Below are 11,224 nucleotides of genomic sequence, written 5' to 3'. Positions count from 1 at the left end.
ACTTTTCCTCATCTGGCCTGGGCTTGCTTGTTTTTTGAATGTTATAAAAATACAAATGTTATGTTAATCGAACTTCAGTGACGTCATGTTTACACAGCCTCTGCATTTACTCCTGATTTCTGTCAACATGAGGGCCAGAGAGCTGTCAGTCAATAAATGGGAAAACAAACTAACTAGCATTACTTAATTCAAAAAGTAACTCAGATATTTTCTTATAAATTAAAAAGTGATGCATTACTGGAAATCTGATTATGTAACTTGCGCTTTACTGTTACCCCAACACTGTTTCTAACAATAAGTCATTGTAAACGCTTTTTAAAATCAAATTAATGTATCCTTGCTGAATAGAAGTATTAATTTCTTTCTTAATACATAAAAATAAAAAGTACTGACCTCAAACTTTTTTACAGAAGATTTCTATTTTGAATAAATACTTTTTATTCATCAAAGAATCCTGAAACAATCATCACAGGTTCCAAAAAATAAAATAAAAATAAATAATTAAGCAGCACAAGTGATTCCAGCATTGATAATCAGTATATTAGAAGGATTTCTGAAGATCATGTGACACTGAAGACTAAAGCAATGATGCTGAAAATACAGCTTTAAACATAGGAATAAATTACATTTTACACTATTCACACAGAAAACATTAATTTTAATAATAATTCATTACTGTAATAATAAGTCTAATAATAAATCTTACTGTAATTTTAGGTTTAAAAAATGCAGCCTTGATATTTGTCACTGAGCATAATATTTTGCTTTTAAATATGGCCTGGAATTGTCCTTTACACTTGTTTTGGAGTAATTGTGTAGCAAGAAGAAAATGTGTCTTCACTGGCAGCGCACTAGAGGGCAATGTGGACCAACATGTGCACAGCTTCCAGTGAAACCATGTGCTTTTGCTTCGTATGAACACACAATGAACTCTTCACACAAAGACACATTAGGTCTTACACGGATATAACAATCATTCACCGTTTCGGATGTAAGATGACTACACTGCCTTGAATAATCATCCTCTGCATCTTTCATTTGAGGCCCACACACTTTTATTGGACGGCCGTACGTTAATAATCGATCATTTGCTTTGTTTGTCTGTGTTGAACCTGGCCGAGTGCATCACAGTGCTCAAGTCTGTCAACAGCAAATTACAAAGGACAGTATCCAGCACATTAAACAGAGTCGTTCACCCCCTCCTTCTCTTTTTGACTACAGCACATCTGCTTGCTGTCTGCTCCCCAGGGCCAGCGCTGCTGTGTAATCTATTGCATTAGCTCACATTAGTGCATATCGCCCATGGGCCTTGATAATCACCAACGCAAAATGAGCATTTCGCTTAGTATCACCCTCACACGGCCCTCAAACCGAGGCCAGCGAGAGCATCTGGATGGCAGCAGGGAAGGAAGCACAACCTCAGCTAGCGACACGCTTCCTGTTTTGCCTGAACCCTTCAAGGCAGGACTGAAGCTCAGAGCCGCTCGCTGTTTTCTTTTGATGCTGCTGGTCTGCGGTGATCAGTACACGTCTGGATCAAGCCTCATTACTGCCTTGTGAAAGGTGGAAAGCATGCAGGCTTCTTGTGAATCTCTGGCTGCGGTGAGGGCCTTCAGTGTTGCTTTAGCGGTGCTGAGGTTGTTTGGAGAAAGAAAAATGTATCACGTTGAATTAAACATGAATATTTGAAGTAGAAAAACTGGAATAGTATTTTCTTAACATAGTCTAACAATATTTGTTTTGTCAAATTAAACTCAGCTCCCTTTACTTTAAAAAAAAAAGAGTTTAATTTTTTGCATTGGATTTATTCCTCACATCTATTGATGGATGCAACTTTATGCAGTTGAATTTTCAGTTGCTGTCCTGTGCTATTCATGTTTGTCACCCATGATTACAATTAACATGTAATACACAACATTATTCATACGTTTATTTAACACACCATACTTATTCACATTTCCTTGCATTTGTACGACACTATACATAAAAAAAACTTTTGGCTATTTTGTGTTTTGTTTTTCTTCAAAAAAGTGTTTTATATAGCTATTTCTGAATTCAATTATTCTATTGTAATTATCTTTGTCTTGTCACTGTCATTCTGTTTGTGATGTGGAAGCTTCTGTCACTATAACAAATTCCCTGTATGTGTAAACATACATGACAATAAAGCTCTTTCTGATTCTGATTCTGATGATTAATTTATTTCACAATCAAAAGTGTCTAATAATTGATAATAGTATATGCACCATTTCACACTAGTATACTTTAAAAGCACTAATATGTATCTTTAAGGTACTATTATGTTCCATTTAGAGGTAAGTATAGGTGCAAAGCTTTTTGTAATAGTGCATGAGTCATATAGTCATATTTGTTACTACAATAACAACTGCAGTTTATTTGTGCAAAACATTTGTAAAAAAAAAAAAAAAAAAAACAGCTGGCTGCACCTTTAAATGTTCTCTTAACTAGCATTTTCTAATGCATGCATGCAATGCAGAGCAACTATTACAGCTCGCGCCGTCATCCCCTGCTGTTACAGCACAATAGTTAATTCCTGTTTTCGTCCTGCCTTGTTTTCTGTGAAGGTGTGGGCCCCTTTGTGCCCGGGGTCACACCCTGCAGAAGAGACGTTTATTTCCACCGGGCTCTGCTTTATTCACCACAGGAGGTGTTGCTTTTGCTGACATAGGGATCTGGCACGCAGCGCGCCGGGCCCCACGCAATGCTGTGTGCAGCAGGTAATGTGCAGGAGAACAACACTAAGATGTTAATTAGAGTTATGTGCAACGTGGGGCCACATGCAGTTACCCTATTGCTTGTCATTGTATTTGTGAGAGCCTTTGTGGCAAAAGCAAAGCTGGCGATATTCCCTGTAGACGAGTAGACGATATTTTATTAGTGCCGTTTCCCCCTGTCAGGCAAATTATTTGTTCACCATGAAAATGTTTAATTGTCTGCTTCATTTTTGATATTTTAAGAATAATGTTTTAATAAATTAATCATTGCAACTATATTGTGCATTTTCATCAGTACATACACTGTCACTTTTGTCTTAACTCTTGTTGTTTTGTTGCAATGTTTTTTGCTGTGACGCTTATATTCACATTTCATGGCTTAATGCACAATTCAGATCTAAAATGTTCTTTCATGCAAATGACAAATGTTGCATCCATTATCAAGGCTGCATTTATTTGATCATGCATGCAGTAAAAATAGTAATATTGTGAAATAATAATATTAAAATTTAAAATAAATGTTTTCTATGTGAATATATTTTAAAATAGTATTTCTGTAATGCGCAGCTGAATTTTCAGCATCATTACTCCAGTCTTCAGTGTCACATGATTCTTCAGAAATCATTCTAATATGATAAATTGCTGCTCAGGAAATTCTGATTATTATCAATGTTTTGTGATGCTTGTTATTTTTGTGGAAATGCCATTCATACACTGCCATTCAAAAGTTCAAAAGTAAATATTTTAAAAATTATAATAATTTTATTCAAAATCAAAAGTGACAGTGCAGACATTTATGATGTTACAAAAATATTTGTTTTTTAAAAAGCTGTACTTTTGAACTTTATTCATCAAAGAATGCATTTTTTCCACAAAATTATTAAGCCTCAACACTGACAGTGATAAGAATCATTCTTAATATCTGAGTACCAATAATAATTGATAATAATTTAGCAGCAAATCAGCATATTAGAATGGTTTCAGAAGGATCATGTGATACTGAAGACTGGAGTAATGATGCTGAAAATTCAGCTGCGCATCACAGGAATAAATTACATTTTAAAATATGTTCAAATAGAAATCAGTTATTTTGAATTGTAATAATATTTCTCAATATTACTGTATTTTGTGTGTATTTCTGATATAAATATCAAAATGATAATAGTATATTGATGTTACAAATTTTTTCTATGCTATTTGGGAGCTTCGTATTAACTCTGTTTCTATATTTCCAAGAATGCAGTTACTCAAAATATTATGTAGGATGAACTTAAAATTTCTTAGAGTCAGTATTAGATACAAAACCCCAAGTTACAAAAACCCAAATTACAAGTAGACTGCAATTAAGTTATTAATTTGATACTCATTTAATAAATTCAGTTGAACAGCTCTGCCTAATATACTCCCTAACACTGAATCACACCCAACACTTTATTTCAGACACCTGTCTCTCCTCGCTCCAGACAAAAGCAGCACATGGAATCTTTATATCAGTCAAGTGACCTCTTCATGGCCGATGTTATCGTCACTAACAATTGCTCCTTCCAGATTGTCAACTTGCATCAATTAGCAACTGGGCCAGAAGAGCACTGAAGGAATCCGACTCGTGTTTTTGGAGAGATGTAAAGTCAGCGTTCGCTGTGATTGCTCATCATCATCCGTAGATCCCTCTGAGAAAGAAGGGAGATATAATGGCACTTGCGGAAAAAAACAGCCGCTGGCTTCAGGAAAGGGATTTGGGTGTCTGGAGACAAGAAGGACCATATGGAGCGGGGTAAGATAGCAAGGCACACATTCAGAATAATGGATGATGTGTCATGTTTCATGTTGCTAAGAAGCCATCAAGAGACCTGGTTGGGGGAAATCAAAAGACGTACGTACAGTAAAAGCGACTGTTGCAGCATTTAAAGATTTTGCTGGTTCCATCAGCCCACATTTGCTCTCTGATGGCTGAACCCATTAATGGGATGAGGGTTTTTAAGAAATGACATTGTTGTCATTGTTCAGTGGAAATGGGGCAAAATACATATTCAACACACCTGTACAAAACAAAAAACCAAAACACCCAGCTGTTGAAAAGTTTATTTCCTAAAGTCTTAAAGGAATAGTTTGACTCAGAATTCATTCTCGCACACATATAAATATCATACTTAACAACAATTTCCAAAATAAAACATATTATTCAAAAATAATATGCAGTAAAAACGTTTTTCTTTTTCTTTTCTTTTTTTTTTGAGCAGCAAATCAGCATATTAGAATGATTTTTGAAGCATCATGTGACACTAGGAATGGAGTGATTATGCTGAAAATTCAGCTTTACCATCACAGGAATAAATTACATTTTAAAATATATTCAGTTAGAAAACATTTATTTAAAATGTCACAATATTACTAGTGTGTGTGTGTGTGTGTGTGTGTGTGTGTGTGTGTGTGTGCCTAAATCAAATAGAACCCTTGGTGAGTAGGAGAGCCTTTCAAAAGCATAATAATAATAAGAAGAATAAAAATAAAAAAGACTTTCTCGCAATTCTATATAAAGTATATACAATTTTGAATTGAGACATAAACTCAGAATTCTGACTTTTTCATGCAATTATGAGTTTACATCTCACAATTCAGTTTTATTATTTGTGCCATACAATAAATAAATAAATAAAATAATAATAAAGGTATTGCAAATGTTAATTAATTCATTCATAATTAATTTTTGAAATATTAGAACTGTGAGAAAAACAGAATGGTGACCCTGGACCACAAAACCAATCAATTTTTTGAAATTAAGATTTAGACATCATATGAAAGCTGAATAAATAAGCTTTCCGTATGGTTTGTCAGGATTGGACAATATTTGACCGAGATACAACTATCTGAAAATCTGGAATCTGAGGGTGCAAAAAAATCTAAATATTGAGAAAATCGCCTTTAAAGTTGTCCAAGTAAATTCTTAGCAATACATATTACTAATCAAAAATTAAGTTTTGATATATTTATGGTAGGAAATTTACAAAATATCTTCATGGAACATGATCTTTCGTCAGTTTCCTAGTGATTTTTGGCATAAAAGAAAAATCATTAGTTTTGACCAGTGCAAAGTTTTTTTGGCTAATGCTACAAATATACCCCAGAAACTTAAGACAAGGTCACAACTGTTAGGTACAAACTAAAAATTAAAAAGGGCTTCCATAACTAAGCTGAATAAATATTGATATCATTTACATTTTTGGCACGCTATTCCTTTAAATATTATCTTTAAATGTTCTCTTAACACGTCACCATTGTCCAAAAAAAAAAAAGATCTCTGATTGGGAAATTTCATCTTGTAAACAAAAAGTGTAATCGCTCTTCCCCAGATGTTGTATTAGCGTATTCGAAACCAGACCACTGAGGGAGATACAGGACCGAGGTCATGACCCCTTGAAAATGTATATCTAATGTCGGCCTGTCTGAGCCTGTCTTCCCTTCTATCATCGAGCCATAAATATTACAATGCCTAAACATCACAATCACAAAACACATTGCAGAATTGATAGATGGTGGGTGAATGATAGATAGAAGACAGCTTTGTTTTCCACCTTTCTACACTCTGGATCAGGAGCATGGGGCGGTGGGCTATTTTTCTTTTTGCAAGGGGAGTTTTTTGCTCTTTCTTTCTTTTTCTCTTTGCAAAAGCATGTCCACTAAGTGTGATTCCCCCGCCCGCTCACCCCTCTCGCTCTCTTTTTCTGCCTCCTGCGCTCTACCTGCATGTGAAATGCATCTGCATACCCCTAACCTCACTTTTTCCTCCTGTGTCAGAGCCACCCTTAAGTGCTGTTGCCGATACCCATGAGTAAGCCCTATAAAAGCCGCACTATCGCCGCGGCCGTTATTGTTTCTTGCGGATGATTGATTGATGAATGAGGGCTGACACTTCAATGAAGCTATTTCCACTGGCATCTCTATCCGATGATGTGCAGCGTACATTTTCTATCTACGCCTCATTGCTCGCCTGTGTCATTCCTGGAAGTTCATTTACACCATGTTCCCTGAAGGACCATCTCCCTTTTCTTTCTCCTCTATTTCTACCATTTTTCTCCTCCTGGTGTCATAAAATAATGCTGTTTCTTGTAGGCTCTGTGGGAGCTGGGATAATTTGCACAGAGTGATAAAACAAAAGGCATGGAGAGGTTACTTACAGGAGGAACATGCATGTTTCAGACATATTTATCATAAAATTTAAATCTGCTTAAATATAATATTGTCATTCCTGCTGTGCAGGGTGTTTTTGGCTTCATTTTTCTTTTTCTTTCATTTATAAAATTCTGAAAGACGGAAATCATTTTTATCCCTCACAATATCAAAATTAAGTAAACGTGAGGGTTAATTTTAAATAATTATATTATTATTATAGATGTTGCTGTACTTGTCATGTTTATGGAAAAACTGAGAGTTTATTGAGAAATTTATTGTTTTAATTGGAAACAAAGTGTGTTTCATGTTTATCGCAATGTTTTTCATGTTCACACGTTTTTCATGGTAATTTTGTGTAACAAAAGCCTGTTCATGACATCATCCTCCAGGAAGTATCATCATTTTGGAGGGAAAACAACAGCAAAAACAATAGTCAAGTGAGTATAAGCAATGGATTTGATTCATTGTGTGATGCACTGTGGTATTTTGCATTTATGTAACTAAAAAATGTCCCATCCTTTTTGATAAAATTGCAGAACTTATGATAATTTATACATTTCAAAATATAGTTAAAAACTAGAATGAACTTGAAGTTAGCATACCCAATGCAAGCTAATCCCATTCCCTCAATGAGAAAATGTTAACTTTAGGTGTTTATTTATATCATATTTCATATCATAGCATATTTCATATACACTTTGATAAAACTACCTTGTTTAAATTACAACAAAAGTTTCTTCTTTTTTTTTTTTTAAAGTGTACTGCATAACAGGAATGTCCCAGCAACTCTGTTAGCATTTAAGGTAATTACCCACTACGTTAGTCAACCAGAAACTAATGATGTGGCTTCCTGTTCTTGTTTCCAGAATATCGTAGCAATAACGATTTTTCAGTTGGTGAGTTGAAGAAGAGAGAAAGATGGCTTTTCAAAGACAATTCTTCATTTTTATCTCATATGGAGAGCAGATGGCAGGCCTTCATCAGTGCAGGAGGCTTTCTGGGATGACAGCCATGAGATTCCCCCTCAGGTGCCATTGGAGCCCTCATGAGCCAGGAGTGTGATGGTTGGGACATGGCACCTCCTCGTGAAAGAATGGCTCTCTGTTCGCCTCCCTTTCTCACTTCGTAATGGTGCTTGCTAACAACCTAATATTTCAAGTGTATGTGTGCACACACAGTAGCCCAAACACTATAAACTCTCTTCTCTCCTTCTCTGACACTCTATTTCTTTGTGTGTGGGTATGAAAACAGCCTAGGATTTGAGTTGAAGATCTAAGAACATAATTATCTTTATATTAAGAGTTTTCTGGTTAATTTACATTTACATTTAGTCATTTATCAGATGCTTTTATCTATCTAATTTTGTTCCTCTTAAAGATGGCACAATAATGTGTCACTCACTTGCGGCACATAACTCTCAAGTAAAGAAATTGAATGCACATTAATCAGTTTAATAGACAGCTAATTGTCTATGTATAATATTTGTGACAAAAAAGTTTAACTATGATAATGCACTTCAAATTGGTCATATTAGAGGTTTAAAAAACAGAAATGCAAAGCTTTTGATTTTATTCAGACTTTAAGTCTACTATTTAAGCTAGTCATCCTTTCAGTCAAAAGCCTTAATTTTGTTAATATATTCACTCACATGCTATAACACATTTAAACAATGTTCAAGTACCATATGTTAGAGAGTGTGATGGTTGGAAATTTAATTTAAATTAGCAGTACATTACAATTGCCTGTTAAGGCTTCATTGAAGATATAACATTTCATGAAAATATAATATTTAATTTAATATTTCATGAAAAAAAGAAAATGGTCCTAACCAGTAATTTGGCCACACTGAAAGAAAAATACTGTGCGAATTGACTCAAATACAACCAATCAGAACATATTTTGTGTTTAATACCTATATAGCTATGTGGCACATGATCTTGGACCAATGAGGATTCCCTAGGGGCGGAGCTATACCTATATAGCTTTGTGGCACATGATCTTGGACCAATGAGGATTCCCTAGGGGCGGAGCTACCCAGTATGACACCATGGGAACAGTGGCCAAATGCCTGGCAAAATGTCCTGTTGGCAGGTTAGGACAAAACTCCAACACTTTCGTAAAACTGTGCAAATATTGTACTTTTAGGGGTACAACAGCTTGTCACTGGGAAAAGGATATCTTTGTACCTTATTTACTCATATAAGATTCATAGTAGTACCTTAAGGGGACATATTACTACTCTAAAGGACATTTTAGGGATAGGTAAGGTACAAAGCTTTCCTTTCCAAGGTACCGCGCCAGTGACAAGCTGTTGTACCTCTATGGTACCATTTTTAGAGTGAATATGCAGTTTCTTGGATGTGTGTTGTGTGCTAGCCACAGTTGTGCAATATAATATAATCAGAAACAAATGTGTTAAAATTATAGGATTCCCACATGAACCATTTCCTCTGTCTTTACAGTGTTTGTGTCACAGGTCATTTCCACTGTGAAGGGGAATATCTTTCAGAGGAAATGCAGCATGTTTGAAAATATTCAAGACTTCATCACAATATCAGAGAGAACATGTGGATACTCCACCAAAAACCTCCTGCATTTTTGATGACTCAACCTTCTGTCCTCTTCCAGAGATGAAGTGACTCATAAGGAGAGGTAAGTGTCCATTCCTCCTGTATTTATACAAGCCTTCCCAATGAGAGAATGTATGGAGGCAGAAGGGGTGATTGGACTCTGGCGTATATTTCCCCTGTGTCTTCACTTCAGCATGTCATTCTTTATCAGTAATCACCTTAGAGGGCAGCATGGCACTCATTTGCGAGATTCTGACCTCGCTTGCACTGAGAGTGGTAATATGAAGTGTAGTCACCCTTTTCATGCACTAGTGTTCAAGTGCAAGGCCTGGGGAAAACACCTTTTGGGACCCATCAAAACTCTGGTATTCATTAACCAACAGAAATGGTGAAAAATGGAATACGCTAAGCTATGTAGATATGAATGCCTACCCTGCTGAGAAGACTAGGGCTATGCAACTCCGGTTCTTGAGGGCCATTGTCCTGCAGTTTTTAGTTCCAAGACTCCTGACTAATCAAGTAATCCTTAATTTGCTTCTTCACATGTACTGGATTTGGGTTGGAGGTAAATGCTCCAGGCCATTGCCTATCCAGGATGGGAGTGAAATAGTCCTGGTTTAAACAAACAAGCTGGTTTGTTCATGTTAGGTCTGGGTCAAGCTAGTGGACAAATATTGCCAAGCTGTTCACCAGCAAAACTTGTGTAGCATCTAGCAGAGTTAACTAGTATGGTATTTCAAGTGATGCCAACTGAGCAAAGGAAGTATTTCTGGTTAAGCTAGTTAAGAAGCCCTTTGAGGACGGCAGCTTTCAAAATGTGTTCTGGATTTAAGGCCAGGACACACCAAGCTGACTTCAAAGAACTAATGTTGACAAAAGCCGACGGTGTTGTCACCTAACTTTGGCTACATCTGGACAGAAAAGCTGTGCTTAAACACACTGCAAGGACTACGGCTGACTGCAAACTAGCATATGTGTTCTGCATCTGTGTGTTAGGAGTTAACTCTCTATATCAGCAGGTATTAAGTCTTTATATAGTCTTCAATTTTATATAGCCTTAAATAATCTAATAACTTGCTTCATGTTAAGCGGCTCATGTTGTTATGAAAATATTTGTGTATTGGAATGCTTGGTAAAGATAACTTGACATTATAACAGACTTCTGTCAGTGCAGTCTTGATTTACTTGCTTGCTTTCATCGGGAATCTGGCAAACTGCTTCCTACAAGAGCTGAAGTTTAAAACACATGAAAAAAACCTGCTTGACGTTGGCAGACGCCTGACCATCAGCTTGGTGTGCCACTGCCTCTAGTCACAATAGACGGTAAATTTAATTTTATACAAATGAAAATGAAACTGTGAAGGACCGATGTATAGTTCATTCAATAGACTGTACTGTCCAAGGTCACATCTAATCTTCACAGCCCATATTTCCTGGACCAGTGGTTCCCTACACATTCCTGCCCCCCAAGCTTGTCTCATTTGTCTGACAGCCCCATTTCAGGGGGGGGGGATTTGGTTGGTTGGATGTTAACAATGAACACCAAGCTATACAACACAACAGTGCAACTTAATGACCATCTATCCCTCTGTGTTAAATGTGGCATCCCCCCAACTTAAGTCTGGAACATGGTGTTCTGTTCAGCAAGCTTTCATTCTTTGCAAATGTTTTGTGGTCAGCAGTGAGCTGAACTTGAAGTTTACTCAAACTCATGGTCCAAGCTGTGCTTCTGGACACTTCTCATCTGCC

The 11,224-nt window shown here is 36.3% G+C and overlaps 1 long non-coding RNA gene across 1 annotated transcript in view; it reads left to right on the top strand.

Annotated features, from left to right (window-relative positions):
* The first annotated feature begins 8,774 nt into the window (after window positions 1-8,774).
* Window positions 8,775-11,224, top strand: part of LOC132129064 (uncharacterized) — a 73,315-nt gene continuing 70,865 nt past the window's right edge. The window contains exons 1-2 of the long non-coding RNA XR_009428432.1: window positions 8,775-8,996; window positions 9,368-9,557. This is a non-coding gene — a long non-coding RNA (uncharacterized LOC132129064). The remainder of the gene's footprint in view (window positions 8,997-9,367; window positions 9,558-11,224) is intronic.

Source organism: Carassius carassius, chromosome 46 (assembly GCF_963082965.1).
Source record: "Carassius carassius chromosome 46, fCarCar2.1, whole genome shotgun sequence".
Lineage (NCBI taxonomy): Eukaryota > Metazoa > Chordata > Actinopteri > Cypriniformes > Cyprinidae > Carassius > Carassius carassius.
The sequence above is the reverse complement of the archived record's forward strand: the minus strand, read 5'-3'. Positions and strand labels throughout refer to the sequence as shown.